Below are 11,045 nucleotides of genomic sequence, written 5' to 3' on the forward strand. Positions count from 1 at the left end.
AAAGAACTGACCTTGAACTCATCAAGGAGAATGCGCCTGCCCAAGTGGCAGGCGGCAAGAAAAGAAAGGCTACCCAAGCGGGGGCCGAGAGAAAAGAAAAAAGATAGCAATCACTGGCAGAGGAGCAGTCAGAAGAATTCCGCCCTCATTCGGCTGGCGAGCACACGGATGTTGTCCTGGACGACTCACGTCCTGACCGAACATTCAAGGTTGGGACGACTGCTCTTGAAGTTTTGGGTGAATATTTTCACCAACTTTTGAAGGAATTCAAAGATATCTTTGCGTTTGAAGTTCATGAAATGCCAGGCATCAATCCTGACCTGGCTGTATATAAATTGCCTGTGGATCCGAAAAAGAAGCCGGTCAAGCAAAAGAAGCAGAACCATAGTGAAGAAAGAAGCCAGGCGGCCGCCGCCGAGGTTAAAAAGTTGCTTGATGCAGGGTTCATTCGGCAATGTTATTTCCCAGACTGGGTTGCAAACGTTGTGTTAGTAAAGAAGCCGAATGGTACCTGGGGAATGTGTGTGGAATACACTGATTTGAACAAGGAGTGCCCCAAGGATAGCTATCCATTGCCTAAGATTGACAGCCTGGTCGACTCAACAGCCGACCATGCTTTAATGAGCTTCATGGACGCCTACTCTGGCTTCCATCAAATTCCTTTGTGGAAGAAAGATCAGGAGAAGACGGCCTTCGTCACTGATCAAGGGCTGTATTGCTACACGGTCATGCCGTTTGGTTTGAAGAACGCCCCGCCCACCTTCCAAAGAATGATAAACACGGTCTTCTTTGACCAAATTGGGAGGAATGTCGAGGCATACATAGATGATATGATTGTAAAGTCCAAACTTCAAACAGATCATCTGGTTAACCTTCGAGAAACATTCACCACACTCAGGCGGCACCATGTCATGCTCAATCCAAAGAAATGTGTGTTTGGATTTGAGTCTGGGAAGTTCCTCGGATTTCTCATAAATTAAAGAGGTATAGAGGCGAACCCTGAGAAAGTGCAGGCGGTCATTGACATGCAGTCGCCTCGCATAGTCCGAGAGGTTCAGAAGTTAACAGGTTGTCTGGCGACCCTGGGAAGATTTCTCAGCCGGTCAGGCAACAAGTGCCTTTACGTTTTTCAGGAAATAAAGAAGAAAGCAAGGTTTGAATGGGGGCCGGATGCTGAGGCAGCCTTCCAAAAACTGAAAGTTCATCTGCATTCTTTACCAAGGTTGGTTAGTCCCTTGCCCAAAGAAGTGCTCTACATGTATCTTGCAGTGTCTGACCATGCTCTAAGCACCGTCCTTTTTGCAAAAAGAGACGGCTGCCAGCTCCCGATATACTTTGTCAGCCATGTATTGAAAAATGCCGAGTTGAGGTACCCCCTAGTGGAAAAATTTGGTCTTTCACTCTTCATGGCCGTTAGAAAATTGAAGCCTTATTTTTTGGCACATTCAGTCGTCGTATACACAGATCAACCAATCAAGCGGCCACTAACAACCATGGAGTCGTCAGGCTGGATGATCAAATGGACGATAGAGATTCAGAGCCTTGAAAACACATTCGAGCCTAGAAAAGCAGTAAAGGGGCAAGCATTTGCTGATTTTATTGTAGAGATGACTCGGCCCTCTGATTCTCAGATTCCAGACCAAGTCTGGATGGTTTATGTGGACGAGAGCTCCACCTTAAATGGTTGTGGAGCAGACGTCATATGTCAGTCGCCAGAAGGTGACAGGTATGAGTATGCTCTACGTTTTAACTTCCAAGCCTCGAACAATGAGGTAGAATATGAAGCTTTACTGGCCGGTATCCGCATGTGCAAGGCGGTTGGGGCAAAAAGGATAGACGCCTGCTCTGACTCACAATTGATAGTGAGTCAGTATAATGGCAAATACGAAGCAACCCATCCGGCCATGATTAAATATTTGTAGGCGGTACGACAAGAAATCGGATCCCTAGAAGAGTTTCATTTGACTCAGGTTCCTAGGTATGAAAATAACCAGGCGGATGCTCTCTCCTCGACCTCCTTTGATACTCCAAGAACCGTCTTCTGGGAAGTTATGGAGAAGAGAAGTATTGAAGAAGATCCTATTGGAATTCTAGATCGAAGTTCAACCTGGATGGACCCAATCAGGGCATACTTAACAGACGGCACCTTGCCGGATGATCATTACCAGGCGGATTTACTGAAAAAGCGAGCGTCTAGTTTTGAGATGCGGAAGGGGGAACTCTTCAAGAAAGGGTACCTTCAACCCTTCTTGAAATGTGTTACCCCATAAAAAGGACGAGAGGTCTTAGAAGATCTGCACTCTGGATACTACGCCTCTCATGTAGGCGGTAGGTCGCTTGCTCAACGAGCAAGGCGGCAGGGTTACTTTTGGCCTACCTTAGAAGCAGACGCCATGGAGATGGTGAAAAAATGTGACAAGTGTCAAAGGTTTGGCAAATTAATTCACCGTCCGGCTACTGATCTCACTGCCATCCATAGCCCACTACCGTTTGCTAAGCGGGGCATGGATATTCTAGGTCCCTATACGCCTGCTACAGGTGGAAGGAAGTACATACTTGTTGCAGTCGACTACTTCACCAAATGGGTTGAGGCTGAGGCTGTCAAAGGAATCAAGACAAAGGATGTGATCTCATTCATCTGGAAAAATGTCATCACTCGGTTTAGAGTGCCCATGTCTATGGTTTTTGATAATGGTCCCCAATTTGAGACGCTTGTTCTCAAAAATTGGCTAGGAGACCAAGGCATCTCTCACTGCTTTGCATCAGTTGGCCGTCCTCAAGAAAACAACCAAGTAGAAGCTTTCAATAAGAGCATCTCAGACGGTCTTAAGAAGAAGATTAAACGGGCAGGCGGCCTATGGGCAGACGAACTACCACATGTTCTCTAGGCCATTAGGACGACTGAAAAAGGGTCGACTGGAGAAACTCCATTCCTCCTAACTTATGGTGCAGAAGCTATTCTTCCAATTGAACACTACGAGCCGACTCTTCGAGTAATGTTGAATGACGAAGAGGCGAAATGGGAGTCCATGCGCCTGGCATTAGAATCACTTCTAGAACAAAGGGGTAATGCATCCTTGCGCCATGAAATCTACCGCCTGAGAATGACAAGGTCGTATAACAAAAGAGTGCACAGGCGTCCACTCAAAGTGGGGGACTTTGTACTAAGAAGGATGGAAGCAGTCGGTAGGGCTAATGAGTCAGGAAAATTAACTCCCAACTGGGAAGGACCCTACCAAATCTATGAAGAGGTCCGAGACGACACCTATCGCTAGGCGGCCAACCCTTGCCTCGAACATGGAATGTAGATAATTTAAAGAAGTATTATTTTTGAATGATGTAAACGGCCAAGAGCTGCTAATAAAAGTTTGCTACTTTGGTTCATCTATTTTGTATTATGAGGGGCATGCCGCCTGCTCCATGAGCAGCCAGCTACTCTCCGTTTTTTTCTATGAATTGAGGGGCATGCCAACTGATAAAACAGTCGACTACTCTCTATTTTACTCATGCATTCAATTAAGAGGGGCACGCCGCCTGTAGATATACAGTCGGCTACTCTACTATACTTAGTTTGCCATGAACTACCTAAGGCCTATGGTTAAATGATCAGACCAGGCACCCAGCAAACTGATCCAATCTTTAAACTAATACGACTTGTCCCATCATCATAGCAGGCGTCCGGCGGCATCCCTCCGGATGAAATTCGTCGCAGAGAGTAGCTCCCTTTTGGGTGGAACATTGTTCTATAAATTAATTACACGGCACTCAGACGACTGTCCCCAAGGACAACCACATAGCCGTTTTTAAGACAAGGATAACTCTAACACTAAAAACTAAACAAGTGTTAGCAGTTAACATCCGCGTCGGATAACCGTCTGTATTACTTGGGATAAGTACAGCCGGTACTTCTTGAGTAAATAGCCAACAAAAATTGGTGAATCAAGGGGACCACCGGCCTCTGTCGCCTAGTGTCTCTACTACTCAAGCATAAAAGATGACGAGTGGGTAACCTTAAAGATTACCCATAAGTCACTCTCTTATACTTAGTAAGGATTTAAAAGGTATGACGAGTCCGCCTGCCTAAAGGCAAACCAGAGCTCTCGTACCCCAACCCTACTAAGACGATCTCTTTTCAAACCAAACCTGTTTGAAAATCTGGTTCATAGGTCGACTGCTTTTTGGCAATCAAGGACTCAAGAACTATTCTTTTCTTAACAAACAGGCAAACTAGTTATAAGCGTCCTGTTCCTTTCTAACTTGAAAAAGTTAAACAAACCTAACGTATTGCCTAAAATATGTTGGGGTCCGACTAGGTAAATGGCCGACTGATCGCCTAATCTGGAACTAAGACAACCAGTTGTCCAGGGGCATAGGCAGTCGGTACTTTAAACCTGTTCGCAATCTTTGGCTTACAAATCTTAAATACATGAAACAAAGCATGAACGATATTCAATGAGCAAAGATGACCAAAAGATGGTCGCCGAATTCATATAAACATCCGGCCATAAAGATCGGAAAAATATTCAATACCCCGGCCCCCTAGCCGGGTAAAATGATACAAGAACACACGGCGCACAGGCCAAAGAAAAATTAAAGACATAAAAGTTTTAAGATTGAGGTAGGGTTTCGGTATTAACTACCGCCTGATCAGCAAGGGACGCCTGGTTCTGGGAGGCATCCTTCTTACTTGTCTCAGTATCAGGGGCAACTTCTTTAGACGTACCTACCGCAGTCGGCTGAAAGGCCACCACCTCCTCTTCCTCTTTTGAGCTGGACTCGGCCGCCTCATCCTCCTCAGCCGCCTGCCTCATGATCTGTTGGTTGTACGTTTCAGTACAAGCATTAAACTTTTTCACCCAGGCGGCATAGTGAGCTTTTGGGAAGAGGGCTGTCCAGGTCATCTTCATAATCTGAGCCGAGTCCTCCATCATGGCTTGAGCTAAAGCCATCTTTTCAGCCTCGGCCTTCGCATTAAGATCTTTGGTGATGGCCGCCTCCTGCGTCTCTAGGCGCTCTTAGAGTCTGTCAAGAGACGTCTGCAGACCTTCAGCCTTATAGGCAATGTTTTTAAGGGGCCGCAGCTCATCGTTGAGGCTCTTGACCTTCGCCTCCAGCTCATTATTCTCCTTTTTAGCCGCCTCCAACTCGGTACGGATAGCGGAAGTGGCCTGCGCCTGATAATAAAGAATATCAGTTGTCAAAATTTCATTTTGGGCAATTTGAAACATTGCGTTATCAACGTCAGAGGCGGCCATAGCTTTAGCAGCCTTTACCTCTTTGTTCTTGGCGCTGATCGGCCTCCGGAGGCCGTGTACTCGCAGCATGGTCTGGAAAAAGGAAAAACAGGCGTCAGATTTGAGAATAACAGGCGGCACGCAAAGTCAGCACTTTAAAAATATTCTAAGTCTACCTCGGAAAGGAGACCCATGATGCCATCTAGGTCAAGGGTGCCGACTCCCTTGACCACGTCCCTCTCCTCTTGAGGGACGACCTTAATCATAGACTTGGCCACTTGGACCAAGTCTGGTTCTTGAGGGCCGCCTGCATCCAAAAAAGAGAAAACATAAAAAACGTGAAGAAAGTGATAAAGAAATAAGTTAAGTCTAGCATAGCAGTTTATACTTCTTGGCGGCCGTCTGAGGACTAGTGATGGTTTCCTCACACTTTGTTGGGTGATTGGCTGCTTGTCAGCCGACTGTTTCCTGGCAGATCCAGGCGTACTCCCACCAGTCGTCTTCCAAACCTTTGAGTCCGGCTGTTGGGAGGAGGAGGGTTTGGAAGTGCCCACCTGCGAAAAAGATGAATGGTCAATACTGATATAAGCAGCTTTTCAAGACCATTTCTAAGGCTCGAAACTCACTATGGGCGTCTCGTTGGTAGGAGAATCAAAAGAGGTCCGCTTCTGTTGCATGATGGAGGCTCGCAGCAAGGCAGCCGCCTTCTTAGATGCAGAAATTTGGTCCATAGCGTCAACTACAAACAAGAACCACAAAGAGTTAGAAAAAATTTGAAAATAAACCAAAAGAAGTGTATATATACTCAAGAGGCCGGCTACCTCTGGAGGACCGACTGCTAATGCCGCAAGCGGCCAGAAAAAACTCGTCATAGAGCCATTGAAACTCTGGGACGCAGTTTAGGGGCACCTGCTCTCGTACCCCAATAGTAGAGTTTGCCCTAATCTCTACTTTGAAAAGCCTTCGGTCCAGGATCTCTTCCCTGGCCTTGAGGGGAACAAGCGGCATGCTGCGACCGCCTGCTAGAAGAGGCGGATCTTTGTTCCACCTATTGTAGCGCTTGTTCAGTAGCTTGTCAGGGCTGGCAATGATTAGGATGGTGTTCCTCCAATCCTTCCATTTATTTTCTTTGCCCTTCGTCATCAGATAGCCTTTGTGGCTAGTTATTTGGTACCAGCCGGTGCTGCTTGCTTCGGGGGTCCGACTGAGATAGTTCATATGAGTGAACGCCTCAAAATTTGGCTCAACTCCGTGCATTTCACATCCGGCTACATAGCTAAGGATGTTGAACTAAGGGCTAAATGCCAAAGCCCCACCTCGTATCCATCGAGGATTTGTTGAACGACCGGATGCAAGGGAAATCGCAGTCCAGCTTTGATGGCCGCCTCATAACAGCCAAAACAGGCGTCCCCAAAGCTGGATCCCGCGGGCCAGACGACCGTATCCTCACCATCCGGCACAAATACTTGATAATCCGGACCCATTGTATGGTCCGATAGAAAAGTGTCTATTCGTTCTTTCATGGCCTTGATCCGGCCCTTTGGGACATGAAAATAGTAAGGAGTATTCAACTCCCTATGAGAGGCGGATGGTTCCGACCAGCCGTCCCTCTTTTCGGCCGCATGAGAAATTCTCATCTCATGCAAACGAGCATGCCTTTCCTCTGAGTTTATAGAGAGGCGGCTTGAAGAGCTAGAGTCAGACTCACTATCAGAAAGAGGAGCCATCAGAGTTTTTAATTCTCTTGGTCTTTTTTGTTCTTGCCATACTGTCCTGCATAGATACAAAGACATTTGGTTTCCGGGACTTGCGCAAAGTTTGAAGTATCGCAGGGCAGTCGACACCCCTAGTCCTAGACTCAGCCGTCCCCGGTGACCGGCTGATTGCTAACCTAGGTCGTGCCGGATGCTTTTGAACCTCATTTTCAAAAAAGAAAGAAAAAGTGCATAAGCAAAAAGAAAAAGAAACAGACGGTTACCTAAAACTTAAGTTCTGAATAAGAGCTTGATCGAGTAGGCGCCTAGTAAAAACAGTCGTCCTGGCAGGTCAAAAGTTGCAAAGTGTCAGAGTTCAAGTTCAGGGGTCCGAGAGTTCTCTTGAAAAAGTTCGCAAATGTGAACAAAAGACTTGGTCAACATGCCTTTATATAGGGCAAAAGAGAATGCGAAGATTCGCCTCCAAATTAAAAAAAACGAGTGGGAAAAATGCTCGGCTCGTCATAGGGCGACACCTGTAGCAGGCCGTCGCCTGTTACAGGCCGACACCTGTCATAGGTGACATGTGAACAGTCACGTGCCACCTGTGAGGGGAAAATGATTAGGGGAGTTTTCCCTACCTATCATCATCTTACAAGTGGACCAATCAAGCCTTGCCATGTGTCCGCCACATGGGCCAATAGAAGCCTGCCACGTGTCAGGCGTTGATCCGTCCACCATGGACCAGTTGAGTCACGCCATGTGGCCTCCGTATGCCAAACAGGCCACCTAGGCCCAATTTCCAAGGGAAGCCCAGTCAGCCCTATGTTAACCTAAACATAGTATTTGACACATTTCCCAAGGTTATAAATACTCTAATTAATCCTCATTAAGGGGGATTGAGCAATTAATTACCCTCACCTAGAGAACCTAAACACACTGATCACTCCTCCCCTAGAGGAACCAGATCTCCCAACCTTTACTTTTCCGCATTTATTACTCCTCAAACAAGTACTAACTTGACCATCGGAGGCGGAACTCCCACCACAAGGAATTTCCGTTGTTTTGCAGGTACAGGCGCAAGGATACCAGTCCCGGAATTGTAACTCTCCCGCAGGACATCAAAAAACCCCTAAACAAAAGTAAATTGAAATTTAGGTTTGAAACCCTCAAGGTTTAATTAATCTTTCATGTCGTAAACTGCCGATAGAGGTTCAAGTATTGTATTGATGTCTAGGAACAGTAGGGAAGAAAGGGTGAATGATTAGTATGAAAGATTAAGAAAAGATTAATAAAATAGAAAAAATTAAATATGAGAGTCGAAAAACGTTGTTCAACAATGTCTGTAACCCTCAAAAGGCTACGATATTTACAGAGCTGAAGTTAAAAAAAAAAAGAGGATAGAATTTACGGGAAAATTGTCGCGACACGAAAAAGATTGGCACAACACGAAAGAACCTGGTGCGACACGCTATATTTAGCACGCCACGTTGATGTTTAGCGTGCCAGACTCTAAGTCTTTTGTGGTTTTTGTTTTTATCATAACTTTTGATCCCGAATTAGGATTAAAGCAAATAATATATCGTTCAAAACCTTTAAAAGTCTACTTTCCAACCTAATTGAATAAGGTAAATATCTTTTCCAGATTGTAAGATATGGTGGTCAAAATAATGCAAGGGTGTCGATTTTGGCCGAGTTTGGTATTTCGTTCATATCTTTGTCGTTATTTGGGCTTATGATATATCTTTGTAAAAATTATTTCAAGGGATAACCAAACAACCCTGTAAAATTTGCATAATAATTACGAAGCACAAAAGTCATGTTTGCTCGGTTTCAACCCTTTCAAGCTGCAGCTTCGAAAAGGGAAAATTAGGCTAAGGTATATGGATTTTGGGCTAGGAAAAGTACTTGGGATATTGAAATGGGATAAAATGGCTTACGAAATGATAAAAAATGGAATTGGTTTTATAAGCAAGATTTAAGTGTTCCTTCGATCCAATACACAACTTGGACCAAAAGGCAGTGAAAGGTTATTCTTCATTAGGCTTTGGTCGGAGAGACATTTTTAGGTGACTATAAAGGGGAACCAGTTAAAGCTAGTTCATGCCGAGTGAAAATGGAAACAATGCGAGAAACAATAAGAACACAAATATTTAGTTCAACCAAGAGCCCACGTCCTCCCTACCCTAATTACTCTTATTAATCAACTCAGAACAATAAAAATAAATTACAATGATTGTTCGCCTAACTCTAGCTAAAAAATCTTCACTCCTAACTCAAGGTGTTACTCATACTTGAACTCACAAGCACTTGGACTTTCACTTGAACTCATAAATGCTACCCAATCACTAACCCCTTAGTAATTTAATTACAACACTAATAAATCCCTTAATAGCGCTTTCTCTCAAAGCAAAGGTAAGAGACAATACAGCTCATAATAAGGTGTGATTTGCACAAACAATTGTTCAACCACCGAATTGTATCTCAGAACATAATCCTCAACTTTTGGAAATACTGAACATTCATTGAAGTGAACAATCTTTACTTTCCTATGTCCTAAACTAGTAGTGTCCTACGTACCTGGTCAATTGTTCCTGATCCCTACAACACTTTTTCTCCTTAATAAGAAACCTTTTTCCAATTCATTTAACTACTCATACACACTTACAACAAGACAACACACTAAAATAAAAGTCCTATTCTAAAGATCTTCATGTTTTTCAGGTCTTGAAGCTTCCTTTGATCAACACATTGAATTTCTTCTTTTCTTGAACATTCATTCAAGCACTACTAGAAAACAGGCGATTTTCGACAAAATAATTCCATTGGAAAATCATACTACTCCCCATACCACCAACCCCCAACCCTACACCACCACACACACCAGCTCCTGCCCCACCACCACACAGCATCATCGACACCACCAAACACCACCACCGACACCACCACACACTACTAGAGCTGTTCAATGGGCGCGATCCAGGTTGGACCGGGCCTAAGTTAAACGGGGAGGGCTGGGCTAGGGCTGTAGGTAAACTAAAATGGGCCTGGGATGGGTTATGGACTATAAAGTCTAGCCCGGCCCGGCCCATTTAAACTTTGTAAACAAAATTAGTTACCACAAATTCTTATAACAGCCCATAAAACAAATGAATTAATGGGCCCTTTAAAGGACCTTATAGAGGCAATAAAACTACGGAGTATTCAATAGGAGGAGAGAGAAATCCATCAAGATCTACCCAAATTTTCTTTTATCATGACATAGTTTCAACAAGCTAGCAGTATTATACCAAGCCAGCATTATGATTGCAGAGTATTGATCGGAAGGTAAGTCTTATAGGAGGGGAGAGAAAGTTAGTAAGAAAGAACAAAGGAAAAATGGGTTATTTTTATTTTTTTTTTTTATTTTGTAATTTGTATGATATTATAGGTGATTAGATGGAAACTTAATTGAAACCCACACAGTAGAATGAGAGAGAGGAGAGAGAAAGGAGGAGAATAAGGAATGTGGGAAAAAAAAACAGAATTACAAAAATTTGGGGAATTTTGTTTAGGGTTTATAATTTGGGGGAAATTAGGAATTTCTTAAGAGCATAATAAGATAATCTGTGTGAAGAGAGAGAGAGTTGCAATTTGCAAGAATCAAAATGAGATTGTTGGAGATAGAGGATATTAGGATAAAAAAGCCTCATAAGGGTAATTCTTTTTCAGCCCTTTTAAAGTCTGACACAACCCTTTAAAAGTCAATAATTTAGTAACCCTTTAAAAGCCCAACCCATTTATATGTTGGATTGACAAAACCCTTTTATAAATGGGCTGGGTTAGAGCTTTTAATGGCCCCCTAATCCATTGAACAGGTCTACACACCACCACCATTCCAAAAATTGACCCAAAAAAAAAAACAAAAATTAACCCCAAAAAAACCAAAAATAAACCCCCAAAACCTAAAAATTAACCCTAAAAAAACAAAAATTGACCCCAAAAAAACCGAAAAAACGAAAATTAACAAAAAAAAATCGAAAATTACCACAAAAGAAAATCAAAACCAATAGATTTACATATTTAATCAGAATTTCATAAAAAAAAAATTTAAAAACGATAATTAACCAACAAAAAT

Source organism: Chenopodium quinoa, unplaced genomic scaffold (assembly GCF_001683475.1).
Source record: "Chenopodium quinoa cultivar QQ74 unplaced genomic scaffold, ASM168347v1, whole genome shotgun sequence".
NCBI lineage: Eukaryota > Viridiplantae > Streptophyta > Magnoliopsida > Caryophyllales > Amaranthaceae > Chenopodium > Chenopodium quinoa.